The following is a 19079-nucleotide window of genomic DNA, read 5'->3' on the forward strand; positions in this document are numbered from 1 at the left end:
GTAATGGCTTGATCAAGTTCTGTGTTTTGTGAAGCTTGTGATGGCACTATTTATAGAGACGTCTCGTCATTCGGTCATTTCGAATTTCGAAATAACCGTTGGAGGGAAACGGCTATGTGTCGTTGTCATCCTGACTTGCACAGAGCTCTCGGCCAATCACAATCGTGTATCTTCTATCCTCGGTCAGCACAGCAGATGGTCTCTCCTTTTATGGTAAAGTCAACTGGACAGCATACTGTGTCATCTGAACTTTGCCAAAAGAGGAAACACTTTGTCTGGAAGTTTTCCTTTGCCAGTCTGCTGTCTTGTACGCTTTGTCGAGACTACTCAGCAGCTTCATTGTGAAGTTGTTCCCGAAGGTCTTCTAGATCCTTCCGTTTGCTGAGTTGCGTTTTTGTCCAAAACGACAACGTCTTGACATACGCGGGCCGAGTGTACTGAGTTGTTTGACTTGGGCCTTGGCTTCCGTATTGGGCTTGGGCCTTCCAATCCTTATGACTTATAACATTTATACTCAACATTAAACAAACACATTAGTAGAATAAATCAAAGCATTTAAACTTAGTGTGTTTAGAATATGTATTCTAATTTATACTTAAACAATTTTGTCAAATCAAAATTATGTGGAAAGGTGTTTCAACAGTTAACCCCTTTCGAATAAATGCCACGTGGGAGGACACGCGGGACGTGCCCTAGGGCACGCCTCGCGTATCTTCGGGGAGTTGTGAATCCCAACTCCCCATGGCAGCCTTTTCCCTTCTCCACTCTTCCCATCACTCTTCCCACTTCCCTATATGTCTTTCCCACTTCCACACTCCACCTCTTCTTCTCTCCAATCACATCACCTCCTTTCAAATTCAAATCCTTTCACCTTCCCTCCACATTTATTCTATCTAAACCACCTTCTTAAATAAACTTAAAAATCATAAAAATCATTAAATACTCATTAATAAACCATAAACCACCAAATTAAAAATAAAAAAAACTACTAAAACCGAAAAAATTCTTCAACTTCTGCCTTTTACGCGGGGCGTACCCCCATGTACGCCCCACGTCCTTCCCCTTTTTTCATCAAAAAAGGGGCAGGAGGTGTAATACGCGAGGCGTGTTCCCTTTCACGCCCCGCGTACCTTACCCCTTTTGTGAATAATAATGGTCAAGAGGTGGGATACGCGTGGCGTGGCCCCTTCACGCCTCGCGTACCCCCTAGGAATCTGAGTTTTACTTGGATTCCCATCCCTCTCCTATAAATACTCCCCCTTCTCCTTCTTTCTCTTCCCCACAACTTACTCCTGCTTCCCCAACTCTTCTTCTACTCTTTCTAAATCACCAACTACCCACTACCACTATGGTTAGGCGAAAAAAAACCGCCGACATGCGTCCCCCACAGTCCACTCAGGCCCGTTCCTCCCGTTCCGCCCATAACCAAAATGAACGACCACCCTCACCCGAACATGAGGGAACTCCTCCACTCACCCGCCAATACCGGGCTCATTTTCATCTCCTAACCGAGGAGGAGGCCCAAAAGTACGAAGATCTTTACGCGGCCACGGTCAAGGATCTCCCGTACATCTCGGATAGCGTGCTTGATCATCATAATCTTGGCGATCCCTTCGAAGCTCGCCTCCACGCCCTCAGTTGGTACGATATCTATTCTACGCATCGGCGGGTGTACCCGTCACTAGTGGTGGAGTTCTACACCACCCTCACCTCTAACAACGTCCCCGGAGCCACCCTCTTCAACATCCGCCTTCACAACCGCCCCTTCTCCATTGACACTCAATGGCTCCACAACCACTTCACTCACCAAGCGGAGGCAGGCATCTCCCATTGGCCCGATGGTGTCTCCGCCCGAGACTTTTGGACCTCCATCACTGGGTCCGAAGACTACGACATCTCCAACCTCCGTCCGGCTTGCATCCGCAACCCTATCCTCCAACTTCTCCACCGCTTCATTTCATTATACTTCTCGGGGAAGTCCGAGTCCACTAAGGTCAACAAGCATGAACTGTTGGCCCTCTACTGTTTTGCCAACAGGCTCACTTATGACCTCTCCTACCATGTGGCCGTCCACCTCCACTCCACGCCCATCCGGAAGTGGGCCAAGCTCGGGTTTGGTCACCTCATCACCATCTTTGCCCTCACCACTCTCGGTGAAGCCGCTCTTGATCGTCTCCCGAGCCTTTTGCCTCGGTCCGTGGAAAAGAACGCCTTTAAGTCTCTCCAGCGTTCAACCTCCGGCCCGGGTGAAACTTCGGGGGCGGCCCACTCCAATGAGGAAGGAGACTCGGACTCGAGCATGGGCCTCAATTTCAGTCCTCTACCCCTTCACGACTTCAACGCTCTTTATGCTCGGTTGGATATTTTGGAGAGCAACCAACGTTGCGATCGGGCCCACTTCGACTCCCGCTTTGATTCCCTCGACGCCTCCGAGGCCCAAAGGCAAGCAGATAGGGCTAGCTTCGAAGCCTTCACCAACACCTTCTATGCCCACTTCAACATCCAAGGAAACCCCCCTCCGCCTCAACCATAGTGTTCATTTTTTTATGTCCTCCTTTGTTTTGTATTTTTCTTTTTCATGTTTATTTTAGTTCGTTTTGTTTTCAATATGACTTTTGTTATTTTTGTTGCCCTTTTATCTTTTCATTGTACTTTCTTTTCTGTTTTAATATATATCTAATTTACCCTTATGTTCCGTTCTTTTTCGTGTTCATTTTTGTGCACCATTAATAACATTCACGCATGGCGTACACCTGGTACGCCCTGCGTGCTCTTCATTGTTTAGGCATAAAAAGCCCAGAAACTCAAACATGCGGGGCGCCCCTCTTTCTGCGCCCCGCGTATTTGAGTCTCTGCCCAAAAAGAACTCACAACGCACCTCCTACGCGGGGCGCCCCCCTGGGCACGCCTCGCGTAGGACCAAACCTTAAATGGGTTTAATTTTAAATTTCCTGTCTATTTTTGTTTTTGTCTTTCTTCTTTTGCGACTTCCTTGGAATAGACTTCATTTTAATAACGCGGAGGGATGTGCAACCCCGCACTTAACGTTTGTTTTGCACTAATAAAAACAAAAATAAAAAATAAAATAAACAACAAAATAATTAAACTAATTCATTGATTCTTTAATTTTTCCGACACACTACCCTCCCTCGGGAATTAGCTAAAGTTCCGTTATTTGTCGTTAAAGGTAAATACCGTCGGAACACAAAGGATCGGTTTTAGTGAGAAATTTTAGTCTTAATTTTGAAGTTCTAGAATTTATGCAAAGCCTAGGTTTATACTAAACGAAAGCATTGAGTCCTAACCCACGTGTCATCTCCATAATGAAATTTAAAAAGGCAATAAAAATGGGATGTTTGAAAGTTTAGCGAAGACTCGATAGTACACAATTTAAACCCGAATCTTTTGTGAGACATTTTTTAGCCTAAAAGAGTTCGTACGAGAACTCTAATTCTTTCACGATTTTTCGAGGGCTTTGACTTCACTCGACTCATAGAGTTTGCATCTAATATCGGGTTAAGTACACCTATTCTGGTTAAAATGGCAATAGATGATAAAACGAGCCCACCTAGTTTAATTCTTTTCTTGATTTGTTTTTCTCGTTTTTATCAACCTCTAGGAAACCCCCTTGAGCCTACTAACCGACTTTTCTTGTTAATACCCTTTTAACAATTAACCCTCCTTTTCCTCTTGTTTAAATACCAACAAAATCAATTCGCACCCAAAATAAGCCAAGGCCTTGATAAATAAGCACCTTAAACTTTCGAAATCGTTTTTGTGCCGCTCTCAAAACAAAAAGAAAAAGAAAAGACAATAAAGAGCAAAAAGGCATTCTCAAGCTCCACCCGAGAAATTTCGAGTTATATTTTACAAAATTACCAAGGCCAAAATAAAATACGGTGCAATCATTAAAATGGTATTTAAACTCGAGTTTTAAAAAATTAACCACTAAAAACAACCCACATTACAACCCCCCTCCGGGTTCATTTTAATATTTTCTAAGCCATAACATAGGAGGAAAAACCCGGATGAAAATGCAAAGTCAAAGTGATCTCGGGTAAGTGCAAAGAAGAGTGCTAAAACACCGACCCACCAAAGTTTGAGCGTAAGAGTGAAATCCCTTGGTGAGGTACTATCGGGTTCTCAAAAGATAATCAACCCCCGTTAATATTGCCTATTAATTTTGATCATGGAGGTTTCAAATAAGTTTTGGTCACTCGATTGTTTGCGTAGGTTGTTGGTCCCTTATAACGTTACAAGTATAGTTCCAAGGGGGGGTTAGGAACTATTTAAACTTTTTAAAGATTTAGGGCAGACTTCTTTTCTCAAGAGAAAAGGTTTTAACAGCGGCGCTGAGTAATCAGTAAGATACTGGCTTAGTCAACTGGTGTTCGATGAGCACAACTCAGCTTGACCTCTTTACTTGGTCAGTTTTTTTGGTTATTTAAGAAAGCAATATATATATAAGGAGTTTAAGGTAAGAAATACGTTACTCAGTAGATTTATCCAGGTTTGGCTTCTTCTAAGCCTACGTCCTGTCCCCGGAACACGTTCCGAGATTTCGAATCCTCTACTGAGCTCTTTAAAGGTAGAGCCTCAAACCTTTTACAATCTTAGCAACTGAGTATAACAAGAGTACCTTCCTTTATACGTCTACTCAATCCTAATCTCTCGCTGAGTACTATAACCGAGTACTCAGCCTCTCCTTTCTAATCTCTAGAAATGATAAGTGTTTGTCCTAAACAATGATTGCTAAGACACCTTAGATGATTGAATAATCACTCTAGACTTTTACACAAATATATGAACTGTAGTGTAAGATTTGCTTTGCTTTTTGCTTGCAGAACTAGCGTAGAAATTTGGTCAGCGTAATGGCTTGATCAAGTTCTGTGTTGAATGAAGCTTCTAATGGCACTATTTATAGAGACGTCTTGAGGCATCGGTCATTTCGAAATTCGAAATAACCGTTGGAGGGAAACGGCTTCCTGTCGTTGTCATCCTGACTTGCTCAGAGCTCTCGGCCAATCAGATTTGTGTATCTTCTGTCCTCGGTCAGCTTTTGGTCAGCTCGGCAGAATGTCTCTCCTTTTATGTTAAAGTCAACTGGACAGCATACTGTGTCGTCTGAACTTTATCCAAAGTAGAAATACTTTGTCTGGAAGTTTTCCTTAGCCAGCTGCTGTCTTGTACGCTTTGTCGAACCAACTCAGTAGCTTCGTTCCGAAGTTGTTCCCTGAAGGTCTTCTAGATCCTTCTCTTGCTGAGTTGCGTTTTGGTACACAGCGACATCGTTTTGATAAACGCGGGCCGAGTTGTATTGAATTGTTTGACTTGGGCTTTGACTGTTGTATTAGGCTTGGGCCTTTTAATCCTTATGTCTTATAAACAATTTAACTCAACATTGAACAAACACATTAGTAGAATAAATCAAAGCATTTAAACTTAGTGTGTTTAGAATATGTTTTTAATTATACTTAAACAATTTTGTCAAATCAAAATTATGTGGAAAGGTGTTTCAACAAACTCCCCCATTTTGATGTTGGCAAAACTATTCAGCGAGGAACTCAGTGTTGAGCTCCCCCATGATAGTTGACCTAATATAACTTAGCAAACTCCCCCGTAAGGGTTGAGCTACTGACTTAGTTTTACTCTAAACATTTAAAGGTTTAATAGAGTAAGTCTAAGGTCAGTTTTCAGATATAGGTCAGTTCATGGAACATATTCTCTTTTACTCAATGTTTAAGCGGAAGGTTTTATCATTCAGAGGGCGCAGAGTAATTTGTTGTTCAATGAGTTTTATAAGACTATATATAAGTCAATGTCAAACATGTTATCAGCATTTGGTTCAATCAATGAATTTTATAAGCATTTAAACAAGGCTGATTCAATTGAAGATACATAATGACATAACACACAACATCGCATGACGACAATTCATAACTCAGTGTTTGAACAAAAGATGCAAGTATTGATATTTAATGTAGGTAGTCAGTGTTTACAACAAGACAAAAATTTGAGACAGGCATAGAGACTACATACATACATACTTAGCCTATACTGAGCTAGCCTATATCTATTTCTTTTTCTTCTGTTTGGACTGACTAGACTCATGTTGTGTTCTCGCTTGTGCTTTCTCCCCCGTTTTGTCAGCATCGGGAGGAGGAATCCTAAAGGCGTCGGTTAAGACGACTCTGGTCAGTTCTGTGGACAGCGCTTTAAGTCGTTCGGCACTTTCATTGACACCATCAAAAATAGCCACACCACTGTCTGAAACCTCGGTGGGTATTTTAAGCTCAGCAGCGCTGATCATGCTAACAGTGAAGGCTTCAGCTTTGCCTATCCATGTAAGTGCATCAATCAGACCGGCAATGACTTGATGGAATGTCTTGAGTAAGTAGGTGTCATAGTATTGACGCTGAACATTGCTGTGATGAATGTGATTGAAGGTTTGTCTGGTGATGGACAACATTTCATTCTGTTTCATAGCATCAGTATCCATCTCTTGCTTGTTCAGATTCAGCAATCGAACAGCCTCACCAATTTGCTCCACTGAGCACTGAGAATAAGAAGCCATTTGCTCGTTGGTTTTGATTTGCTCGGTGTGAAGCTGAGCAAAGAGCATCCTGACTTCATCAGAGGTAGCGTAGCGTGTGTTCATAGCTGACAAGGTCTGAACTTGTTGTTGTAGAGCGTGTAAGTGTTGAACAGTTGTCAGCTGGATCTCAGCCAGCTTTGCAATGGAATCCTGCTTAGCTTGCTGTGTTTGATAGGAGATGATGATACTTAGCAAGTCCTTAAATCCCTTAACTTCGTTTAGAAGCTGAGTTACTTGGGAAAGCTGAGTAGTCTCTACATTAGAAGACTCAGCAGCAGGAGTAGACGATTGTTGAAGGTCTTTGATCAAGGTTTGTACTGAGTCGATGATGCGTTTGCCAGACTCAGTGACATTCATGTAGCTTAAAGACCCTTCATTCAGTTGTCCAGTTGCATCAGTATGACCGGTGGGAAGAGGAGTTAGAGGAATGACGTGGTCAGTGACTGGTAGTGTTGTTCCAATCTGCACTTGAGATTCTGGTAGGGTTGAGTGATCGGCAGAGTTGTTGAGTGGAGAAGTAGAAATTCGAATACTATCGGTGCTGACGGGGACAGATACATTTGGAGTTAGCACAATGCTTGGATGGACAGCATTGACAGTAATCGCCTCAACCTGACTTGTTGAGGTGGCGGAAGCACTTAAGTCGGCATGTTCCTGTTGAAAAGAAACAGGGGCTTGCTTTTCTATAGATGCCGATGCAGTAGGAGGTTGTTGTCGTTTGAAATTTTTTAGCTTAACTGCAGAAGGGTCCTGGGTTGGCTTTTGAATAACGAAGTCAGGAAGAGTTGGTGGTTGTACAGGAGGCTCACTGACTGTCTTTTCACTTGCTTTAACCAATCTTCTTTTGCGAGGAGGATTGTCAGCCAGAATAGATTCGCCTGAGTGAGATGGAGAAGTTTCTTCTTGCTCAGTATTTAGCTGGTCAGCTTGCTCTTGGATTTGATCAACATTGTGTTGGTCAAGTTCTTGTTCTTCTCCAGCAGCCAACACAGTATTGGCTTGCTCAGCTTCAACCTCACTGGTTGTCTCCTCATTATCCTCAGCGTCATCCTGACCGCTGGCCTCTTCTTCTTCGTCATCTTCTGAACTATCACCATCTAGTTCTTCTTCAACTTGTGCAATAAACCGGTCGTCCAGATGCACCTCTTCTTCTTGTTCCTCAGACACAGTTCCTAAACACTGTGTGTAGTGAGAGTCACCAGGCACAACAATGTCAGTAGGGATAGCATCGAGGGGAGTCAGTGTAGAAGACTTGTGCTTCTTCTGAGGTTGCACATCAGCATCAGTTCTGTCCTCAGTTTCAGGCTCATCTTGCCTGCTTCGTTTATCAGCTGACTTAGGTCTCTCCTGTCCCTTAGTACCAGCTGAATTTTGCCTCTTAGCTGGAGACTCAGTATCATGTGAAGGAGTCTCAACAGCTTTCCTCTTACGAGAAGCGGGGGCCTTAGTTCTTTTCCCTTTCTGCGGAACAACTGTTTCCTCAGCTTGTCCAGCAGCAGCAGTAGCAGTAGCAGCAGCAACTTTTCCTTTCTTCAGAGGCTGACCGAACTTCAACGCTCTCAGTGAAGCTGCTGTGATCTCGGATCCTTTAGCTTTTACTTCATCAGTCAGGTCTATCTGATGATCAATGAGGATCCTGGTGATGAGTGATCCTAGCCTTAGAGTTCCGGAACTCCTTAGGAAGCCAGCAATGAGGAATACTGGCATGTTGATCGGTTTGTACGTCAGCATATGCCAGATGAAGCATTGCTCGAAGTTTGTTGCTGAGGTGGTGCAGTTAATCTTGGGATAGATAAAATAACTCAGCAGATAATGAGCCATCTTCTGGTGCTGACCCATGGAGGAACTGGATACTTCTCCTGAGTGGCCTTCAGGTTTACAGAAGTTGACCTCGTACCCAGTACCATCCTGATCTCCAGATCTCCTTAGCCTTGCTCCTTTAGTTTTTAACGTGAGCAGATTCCCTAGATAGAGAGGGTTGATGAAGATGGTTTTCTTTTTCACCACGGTTACTAAGTAATCCTGGTTATCATCGGCAACGCGAAGGTTGTGGTAAAACTCCTTTACAAGGTCAGGATAGGTGGGATCCCTAATCGAAAATAGCTCAGTCCATCCATTCTGTGAAATCCACTCACAGAAGGGTTGTTCGGATTGTACGAAGGCTTCAGATACCCATCTTGAGGGCTCAACCTTCCATTCTCGGACGTTTTTGAAGACCTTTGAATAGGTCCTGACTTTGTCAGGCTTTCCTTTACCAGAGGAGGTTTGGCCAGTTTTTCCTTTGCTCGGAGTAGTGACCTTGGTAGATTCCGGCACAGAGGTTTGCCTGGAGGTTTCATCGGAGCTGGGCTTAGGATGGCCGGCACCGGAAACGTTGAATGAAACTTTAGTCATAGTTGAAGAATGCGTTTGGGAAGCTTTGAGAATTTTTTAGAGAGAAAGCTCTTTGCCTTAAAATTCGGTAGACGTAAAGAAGATAACAATGGGGATTTACCCATTATTTATAGCGGTGAAGTGTGGATCTTAACGAATCCATGTGTCAGTTTTGCCTTGGGATTGTCAACCGACAAAAATCATGGCTTTTATGACACATTCGGCGCATACGTCATCCTAGGTGGCTATTCGCGTGCTTAAGCATTAAGTGCAACGGATCTAACACTCAGCGTTTAGAATACTAAGCGTTTTGAATTCTGAGTGGTCAGTAGTATGAAAGAATGATATCTCAGTTTAAGATTACTACTCGGTGTGCATATTGACTCAGTATTGATGTGTATTTTGTGTTAAGTGCTCAGCATAACAATCACTCAGCATGCATTTGCATAAATCATTCAGCATAGTAACTCACTCAGCATAAATTCACATTATAGAACAAGTATTTACTGAAGAGGATTAAACATACCAATGGCTTCTCTCAGTATGCTGAACTGTTCACGAGCCAGTGGCTTTGTGAAGATATCCGCAAGCTGCTCATCCGTTCGGACGTAGGTCAGCTTTATCTCACCTTTGAGTACATAGTCTCTAATGAAGTGATGCTTTATGCTGACATGCTTCATTCTGCTGTGTTGAATTGGGTTCTTTGATAGATCAATTGCACTTTTGTTGTCGCATTTGACCTCGATTGTCTTTGTTTGAACACCATAGTCTTCAAGTTGTTGCTTAATCCATAGGACTTGAGCAACACAGTGACCAGCAGTAATGTACTCAGCTTCAGTGGTAGACAAGGCTACTGACGCCTGCTTCTTGCTGAACCAAGATACAAGACAGCTTCCTAAGAAATGACATCCTCCAGAGGTGCTTTTCCGTTCTAGCTTGTCTCGACCATAGTCAGCGTCAGTGTATCCAACGAGTGTAAAGCTATGTGTGTTGGGATACCATAAACCTGCGTTCACTGAGCTTTGCAAGTATCTAAGGATTCTTTTTACAGCTATGTAATGAGATTCCTTAGGGTTAGATTGATATCTAGCACAGTAGCATACTGAGAACTGAATGTCCGGTCTACTGGCTGTTAAGTAAAGTAGAGAGCCTATCATACCTCGATATAATTTGGTGTCTACTGACTTACCATTCTCGTCAGCGCAGAGGACAGTGTCAGTGCCCATAGGAGTGGATATTGGCTTGCAATTTTCCAAGTCATATTTCTTTAATATCTCCTTGGCATATTTAGCTTGACTGATGAAGATGTCATTCTTTCCTTGTTTTATTTGAAGTCCGGGGAAGAAGTTGAGTTCTCCCATCATCGACATTTCAAACTCAGTCTGCATTTGTTTGCTAAATTCCTTGCACATTGATTTGTTAGTTGCACCAAATATTATATCATCAACATAAATTTGAGCCAGCAGGGTATCTTTACCCTTTTTCTTAATGAATAAGGTTGTATCAGCTTTGCCCCTGACATAATTTCTAGTCAGCAGGAAACTGGTCAGCCTCTCATACCAAGCACGTGGTGCTTGCTTGAGGCCGTACAGAGCCTTTTCGAGTTTATAAACGTGGTTTGAGAATTTTGGATCCTCAAACCCTGGAGGTTGATTAACATAAACTTCATCGTTTATAACTCCATTAAGAAATGCACTCTTAATATCCATTTGGAATAATTTAAAGTTCATGTAAGATGCATATGCACATAAGATCCTAATAGCTTCTAGCCTTGCCACTGGGGCAAAGGTCTCACCGTAGTCAATACCTTCTTGCTGACTGTAGCCCTGAGCTACAAGCCTTGCTTTGTTCCTGACTACATTTCCTTGCTCATCCATTTTGTTGCGGAAGACCCATCTTGTTCCAATGGTCTTCTGACTCCTTGGATGTGGCACTAGGTCCCATACATCATTTCTTCTGAATTGATCGAGTTCCTCTTGCATTGCGCTCATCCAGAATTCATCTTCCTCAGCATCAGCGAAGTTTTTAGGTTCCTGTACTGAGACGAAGGCTACATTGCTGAGGTACCTCCTGAGTTGATTCCTTGTCATCAGGGTATTCCCAACAGAATCAAGGATTGCACTCTCTGAGTGTCCTCTTGGAATCCTTATCTCTTTCGGTAGATTTATGTCTTGTGTTGTCTGTGTTTCAACAATCTCTGCAGAAGTAGACTGGTCAGTGAAAGTAATCTTAGCTTCACTCTTACTCTTGGTCAGCCTTTTAGTGAATGACTCAACAGCTGGTTCTTGGTCAGCGGTTACTGAGTGTGGATCATCCTCGGTCAGTGGCTGGTATCTACCTGCAGGGTTAGTTTCATCGAACTCAACATGTACTGACTCTTCTAAAACTTGAGTTCGTTTATTAAAAACTCTGTATGCTTTGCTGTTTGTTGAGTAGCCTAGAAAGATAGCCTCATCAGCTTTTGAATCAAACTTTGCTAAGCTATCTTTGGTATTTAAAATAAAACATTTACAGCCAAAGGCACGAAAGTATCCAATATTGGGCTTTCGTCCTTTCCAAAGTTCATAGGGGGTTTTCTTGAGTATAGGTCTAACTAGAGCCCTATTAAGAATATAGCACGCTGTGTTAACAGCCTCTCCCCAAAAATACTTTGGAAGCCTATGCTCATCCAGTATTGTCCTGGCTATTTCAACCAGAGTTCTGTTCTTCCTTTCTACAACCCCATTTTGTTGAGGTGTTCTAGGAGCAGAAAAATTATGGTCAATGCCACTGGCTTCACAGAATTCAACAAACTTTTGGTTTTTGAATTCTCCACCATTATCACTTCGGATGTGAGCCAATTTTAGGTCTTTATCATTTTCAATTTTTCTAACCAAATTTGAAAATGTCTCAAAGGTCTCATCCTTGCTACTCAGCAAGATGACCCAAGTGTACCGAGAGAAGTCATCTACAATGACCAAGGAAAATCTTCTTCCACCCAGACTCAGCGGCTGGACTGGACCGAAGAGATCCAAGTGTAGTAACTCTAACGGACGCTTAGTTGAGACAATGTTTTTGCTATGAAAAGATTGTTTGGTTTGTTTTCCAGCTTGGCAAGCGTGGCATAATTGATCTTTTTCAAATTTAAGTTCAGGCAGTCCCTCAACCAATTGCTTTCTTGCTAATTTGGCCAGGAGGTCCATGCTTACATGACCAAGTCTCCTGTGCCATAGCCAGGAATTTTCTTCCTTTGATACTAAGCATACAGTTTTTGAAAACTTTTTCTTTAAGTCTAGCATAAAGACATTATCTATGCGAGGGGCAGTTAAGATTAACTCATTTGTTTTACCCTCGTATATTTTACATCCAGTAGCATCAATATAACTTTTCTCCCATTGTCACATAGCTGAGCTACGCTGAGTAAGTTATATTTGAGTCTGCTGACTAGGGAGACTGACTCAATAGTGGGGTTACCTCCAATGGTTCCTGACCCTACTATCTTACCCTTTTTGTTGTCTCCAAAACTTACACTTCCTCCTCATTTACGCTCAAATATGATGAACTGAGTTTGATCACCGGTCATATGCATTGAGCATGCACTGTCAATATACCACATCTTTGACTTCTCAGCACATCTCAGGCTTACCTGCATTGTAACTAGTTACTTTTAGGTACCCAATTCTTTTTGGGTCCTTGCTTGTTAGGTGCAACAGGTAAAGCATCATACTTTATTTTATGGCGACATACATGGACAGTATGGCCATTCTTTCCACAGAAGTCACAACTGACCTTTTATTTAGGTTGTCTCACTGACTGGTCAGCACCCCAGTGCTGAGCATGCCAGCACACCTTTGTTGTGTGACCTTTCTTCCCACAGAAGTCACACTGGACATTCCACTGGGGATTCCATCTCTGCTGAGTACCTTGGTACTGAGTTCTCAGAGGAATGTTTCTTTTATTTGGAACCTTTAATTGGTTCTGGATAGTTGTGATGTCCTTTCTCAGTTTCTTTGAAACTGATTGGACTTCAGAGACAAACTCATGTATGATCTTCATGTTATCATGCAACATTGAGTTATCCTGAAGAAGGTATCTGAGGTCACTCAGCTTGACCTCTTCAACCTCGTCACAGCGCCTGCTGAGTGCTCTAATTTTCTTATTACACTTTTTGATAAGTGTATAGAGATCACTCAGGGCATTACCCATTTCGTTTCTGAGCTGGGAAAGTGGTATTACCTCATTTGATTGCTCCTCATCTTCAGATGCAACAGAGGGGTCAGTATGCTCAGAAACGCACGGCTCAGCAAGTTCGTCAGCCATGAAGCATATCTTCGCTGACTCGGTGGCCTCAGCTTCTGTTGATGAAGACTCATCACTGTCGCTCCATGTAGCCACCATTGCCTTTTTGCCGTTCTTCTTATCTTTTCTCAGCGTGGGGCAGCTTGACTTTATGTGGCCAGTTTGATGACATTCAAAGCATGTAATAGGCTTTGAGTTGTCTTTCTTGTATTTGCTGTCGCTGGAGTCAGCTTTATACTTATCAAACTTTCTGTAAGGCTTCTTAGAATATTTGTCATTTTTCCTGAATAGCCTTTTCATCTTCCTTGTGAACATAGCCATCTCCTCATCATCTGTTAAGCTCCCTTCAGTGGAGTCAGCTTTCATGACAAGAGATTTCTGCTTCTTGTCTTCAGACTTTTCCTTCACCTCGAATTTTTTCATCGATATCTCATGGGTCAGCAACGAGCCGATGAGTTCGTCGTATTTGTAGGAGTCTTCCTGAGCTTCTTCAACAGCGGTCTTCTTTGCTTGCCAGTCTTTAGGAAGACTCCTGAGTATCTTTTTGACTTGTTCTTCCTCAGTGAAGATCTTCCCAAGTCTCTTGAGCTCATTTATGATGTTGGTAAATCTTGCATTCATGTCAGATATCCCCTCATCATTGTTCATCTCGAAAAGCTCGTACAGTCTCATCTGCTGGTTCACCTAGGACTCCTTTACTTTATTGGTTCCTTCGTAGGTGACCTCCAGCTTCTTCCAGATCTCTTGCGCCGACTCACAACCTGAGATTTTATTATATTCTGCAGCATCGAGCGCATAATGAAGCATATTAATAACCGAAGCGTGATTTTGAAGCTTCTTGAGATCATCCTCTGTCCATTTGGCCTCAGCTTTTACAACTGTTTGGCCAGCCACAACTTCGACAGGTACAAATGGGCCTTGCACTATAGATAGCCAGGCACTCATATTTGTAGCCTGAATGAAATTTTTCATCCTATTCTTCCAGAAGGTATAGTTAGACCCGAAGAATATGGGAGGCCGAGTGATGGACAGCCCCTCAGGCAATATCTGAGTTGTTTGGTTTCCTGGGAGAAACCGAGTACTGTTTTTGCCCATAGTGTGGATCAGCTCAAGGTTGTTAAACCTTTTACAGTGAGCTTTTAGGCTCTGATACCACTTGTTGGTCCCTTATAACGTTACAAGTATAGTTCCAAGGGGGGGGTTAGGAACTATTTAAACTTTTTAAAGATTTAGGGCAGACTTCTTTTCTCAAGAGAAAAGGTTTTAACAGCGGCGCTGAGTAATCAGTAAGATACTGGCTTAGTCAACTGGTAACTTGGTCAGTTTCTTGACTTGAGTCAGGAGATAGCACTTAAAGTCTATTCCTGAGCTCAGATTTTCGATGCGCACAACTCAGCTTGACTTCTTTACTTGGTCAGTTTTTTTGGTTATTTAAGCAAGCAATATATATAAGGAGTTTAAGGTAAGAAATACGTTACTCAGCAGATTTATCCAGGTTCGGCTTCTTCTAAGCCTACGTCCTGTCCTCGGAACACGTTCCGAGATTTCGAATCCTCTACTGAGCTCTTTAAAGGTAGAGCCTCAAACCTTTTGCAATCTTAGCAACTGAGTATAACAAGAGTACCTTCATCTATACCTCTACTCAATCCTAATCTCTCGCTGAGTACTATAACCGAGTACTCAGCCTCTCCTTTCTAATCTCTAGAAATGATAAGTGTTTGTCCTAAACAATGATTGCTAAGACACCTTAGATGATTGAATAATCACTCTAGACTTTTACACAAATATATGAATTGTAGTGTAAGATTTGCTTTGCTTTTTGCTTGTAGAACTTGCGTAGAAATTTGGTCAGCGTAATGGCTTGATCAAGTTCTGTGTTGAATGAAGCTTCTGATGGCACTATTTATAGAGACGTCTTGAGGCATCAGTCATTTTGAAATTCGAAATAACCGTTGGAGGGAAACGGCTTCCTATCGTTGTCATCCTGACTTGCTCAGAGCTCTCGGCCAATCAGATTTATGTATCTTCTGTCCTCGGTCAGCTTTTGGTCAGCTCGGCAGAATGTCTCTCCTTTTATAGTAAAGTCAACTGGACAGCATACTGTGTCGTCTGAACTTTACCCAAAGTAGAAATACTTTGTCTGGAAGTTTTCCTTAGCCAGCTGCTGTCTTGTACGCTTTGTCGAACCAACTCAGCAGCTTCGTTCCGAAGTTGTTCCCTGAAGGTCTTCTAGATCCTTCTCTTGCTGAGTTGCGTTTTGGTACACAGCGACATCGTTTTGATAAACGCGGGCCGAGTTGTATTGAACTGTTTGACTTGGGCTTTGACTGTTGTATTAGGCTTGGGCCTTTTAATCCTTATGTCTTATAAACAATTTAACTCAACATTGAACAAACACATTAGTAGAATAAATCAAAGCATTTAAACTTAGTGTGTTTAGAATATGTTTTTAATTATACTTAAACAATTTTGTCAAATCAAAATTATGTGGAAAGGTGTTTCAACATAGGTGTTTACCGAAAACTTTGCATAAAACTTTAACTTTGAAATCACGCACTTGGTAAAACCAACCGACGGTTTGTTTCTTAATAATCTCAATCCCTTGTCTTTCGATTTCTTTTACTTGAGGTCAAGTAAGACTTTAAAGTCCGAGGAGGTTTGATAGGGGTATTTTACCCCTATCTTTTAGCGTGATTTACGGGTTAATTTTAGAAGAAATAAATAAGTTTAATTGCAAAAATAGAGTGTTTTAATAAAATAACGAAATAAAAATAAATTCCGCACTTTCGGTTAATTTTCCTTGTTTTTGATTAATTAGGAAATAAAATGTCAAGCTAACTCGGCTCCCGAGAATTGTATTTCAGGTACGAGCAAGAAGTGAAAATCCACCCATACACGCGAGGCGCATCACTCCTCACGCGAGGCGTGAAACATTGGATCAGAAATAATTGACTCATCCACAGGCACCACGTGGGATCTAGTCATCAACACGTGAGGCGTGTACCACCATACGCGGGGCGTGGAACATGTGTCAAAAATGATTAACCTAATCCTGAAAGTCAGACTGCACGGTCTCCCTGAGTCAACTATCCATACGCGGGGCGTGTTTCAGCTACGCACGGCGTATAAGACCCAATTCAAGCAATAAAAACTCATAAACTCAAACACGCGAGGCGCATCCCAGACTACGCGGGGCGTGTTTGAGACAACAAGATCTGGAATTGGTCCACATGCAGGAGATTTCTGACGGAATGGGCAAACACGCGGGGCGTTCCACACCCTACGCGAGGCGTATTATGGGATTTCTGCACAAAATAATGTTGCTCCATGCTTGTACTTTGTGAAATTACAAATCTACCCTAGCTTGATGTGTATAAATAGGAGTAACTAGCACTCATTTCACACCTTCTCTTTTGCATAGAAAGAAACTCTTGAGATAGATTAAGTTCTTGCTATTGTAGTTTTAGATTTTGTTTTTAGGCTTTATATAGCAAGTCTCTTCCACCTTGAGAGCTTGTTCGTTGATCCCGGCATTCTATCAAAGTTCCATTCCATCTCCGTCCACCAAGCTCGAAAGCTCCACCTCCAAGTCCTAAGAGACGGCCTTGAGTCCGGTTAGCTAGTTCCGAGGGCGGATTCTTCCCTTTTCACTTGCTAATTAGCTTGTACTCTTCCTATGTACTAGGCTTGGTTGTATTTCATATTCACATTCTCCATATTTATAATTTATGATTCATAATCTTCTTTTCTATATATGTGTTGATGTTTGTTACTTGTTTTGATATTCATAATTGATTATTGTGTAGGAGAACGCGATTTCCGACGCCATTCGGGCTATCTTTAAGGATTTATATAGGTGTTGCCTTACCGGAAGTGACAAATCGGAAACCGTAGGAATTGACAAGCCACGGAACTTATGGGCCCTAATTTCTGGTCCCAAGCATTAGACACGCCTTGACTAGGAACCACGTAGTCTAAGTACTTCACGGGTCGGTCACACTACACGTAGTCGTCATTGCACGAACAAACCATCAACCGTATAAACATTAGAAGGCGTTATTTGTCATATTTATATCTTATTGCATTCACATCACTTCATAGAGTTTTGTTATATAAATTCACCTCACCCGTAGTTAGGAGTAGTTTGTAGTTGGTCCCCACATCAACCTCAAAGTATTCACCACTTAAATAACGTATAAAACCGAGTCGTTTAATACTTGCAGTTATAAATCCCGCGGATTCGATACCCGGTCTTAACCGGATTATTACTTGATACGACGGGGTACACTTGCCCTTAAGTAGTGACGTCTAGTAAATATAGAGCATTTAGAAAGATCACATCCATAGTCATAACGCACTTATCATACACATTTTGTCGTAGAAAACATTACGCTAGACGAAGCTACACCCATCAGGTTGCTGTCTAGGAAAGCAACTGGTAAAATTGTTTCTGGCTAAAATTCACAGACTTGCATTAATGTCTCCATTACAAGGGCGATTCATAAAATCAATTGCTATTTTATGCAAATTTGGAGTGCTGAATAATCCATTTGAGAAAGTCTGGATAGCATCACAACAAAATGCTGAAGCTTTTCAATACTGAAAATCGATGGCACAATTCCCATTCTAAAAACATTCAATTTTAGGAAAAGATAAAACATTAATACTCCTCAGTTTTGGGAACACAACTGGAAATGACCTCATGTAGTTAATAGATTACTTTAAATAAGTTTAAAAAACTAATAAGTTATCTTCAAAATTAAGTTGATCAATCATTTTTATAAATCAATTATAGAGGGCTTTAATATATTTATCCTTCATCTTCAACTCCTCCTATCGTCTTTTACCATCTTATAAGCCCAATCCATTCAAATAGTAAATTAACAATATTCTATAATTCTCTCCGTTATAAAGTGAATGGAAATTGTTTTGGATTGAACCAACCACTTTGAAATAGAACAACCCTAGAGTTTCCATTCTAAATTCGATAAAAGAATCATGAAGACAATATATGTATAAAATTTTGTGGAAAATGAAGTTATGGGGATGTAGCTCAAATGGTAGAGCGCTTGCTTTGCATGCGAGAGGCACGGGGTTCGATCCCCCGCATCTCCACTACACATTTCAATTGTTTTTTCTCCTATTCCGATAGTAAAATGAATTACAAAAATAAAATAAAAAAACTCATATTCTCAAACTAACATGAATTACTAAAATAAAAGGAAGTAAAACTTGCTCAAAAAAATAAAGATGGAATGACATTTTTACAAATTGAACCCACCATATATAGAGATTGAAATTAACTATGGTAAAAACTAAATTAATATTTCATAACGCTGTGAATTAAGCATTGGTAAAAGTAAATTTTAATTAAACAAGTAATCAGAAAGTAGAAGACTCTAGACATCCTAACTGGGTTAGCACCAATAAAACCAACTACAAACCGGGACCAAAAAGAACATTAACTTCAACATCATTGTAGGAAAGTGATACAGATTGAAAGCGATAAACGAAGGTTTTAATCGTAAACCAACAAAGAGGTTCTTCTCTAGCTAAACTAGAAGGAGTGAATCCCAATATAACAAGGTATAAACCTTTGGTTCTCCAAGAGAATGATTTTTGATTGATAAAAGTTACCCTATCCTTACAAAAGTGGGGGTTTAAATACATCCCCTAATGATAATAAAGACTAGGACTACCCCTACTAGGGTTACAACAAAGCGGTAGACAAAAGGGTAAAATAAGTAACACGCCCAGACAATTCGTACAGACGTGCAGGTACGGACTGTCAGGGTGGTTGGTGATTTACTTCGTGAGGAAGTAAGCCTGGGGA

The 19079-nt window shown here is 41.5% G+C and overlaps 1 non-coding gene across 1 annotated transcript; it reads left to right on the top strand.

Moving 5' to 3' along the window:
* The first annotated feature begins 18288 nt into the window (after window positions 1–18288).
* On the top strand, window positions 18289–18361 carry TRNAA-UGC (transfer RNA alanine (anticodon UGC)). Its single transcript has one exon. It is a non-coding gene; the product is annotated as a tRNA-Ala (tRNA).
* Window positions 18362–19079: the final 718 nt, after the last annotated feature.

Source organism: Euphorbia lathyris, chromosome 3, assembly GCF_963576675.1.
Source record: "Euphorbia lathyris chromosome 3, ddEupLath1.1, whole genome shotgun sequence".
NCBI classification, from domain to species: Eukaryota; Viridiplantae; Streptophyta; class Magnoliopsida; order Malpighiales; family Euphorbiaceae; genus Euphorbia; species Euphorbia lathyris.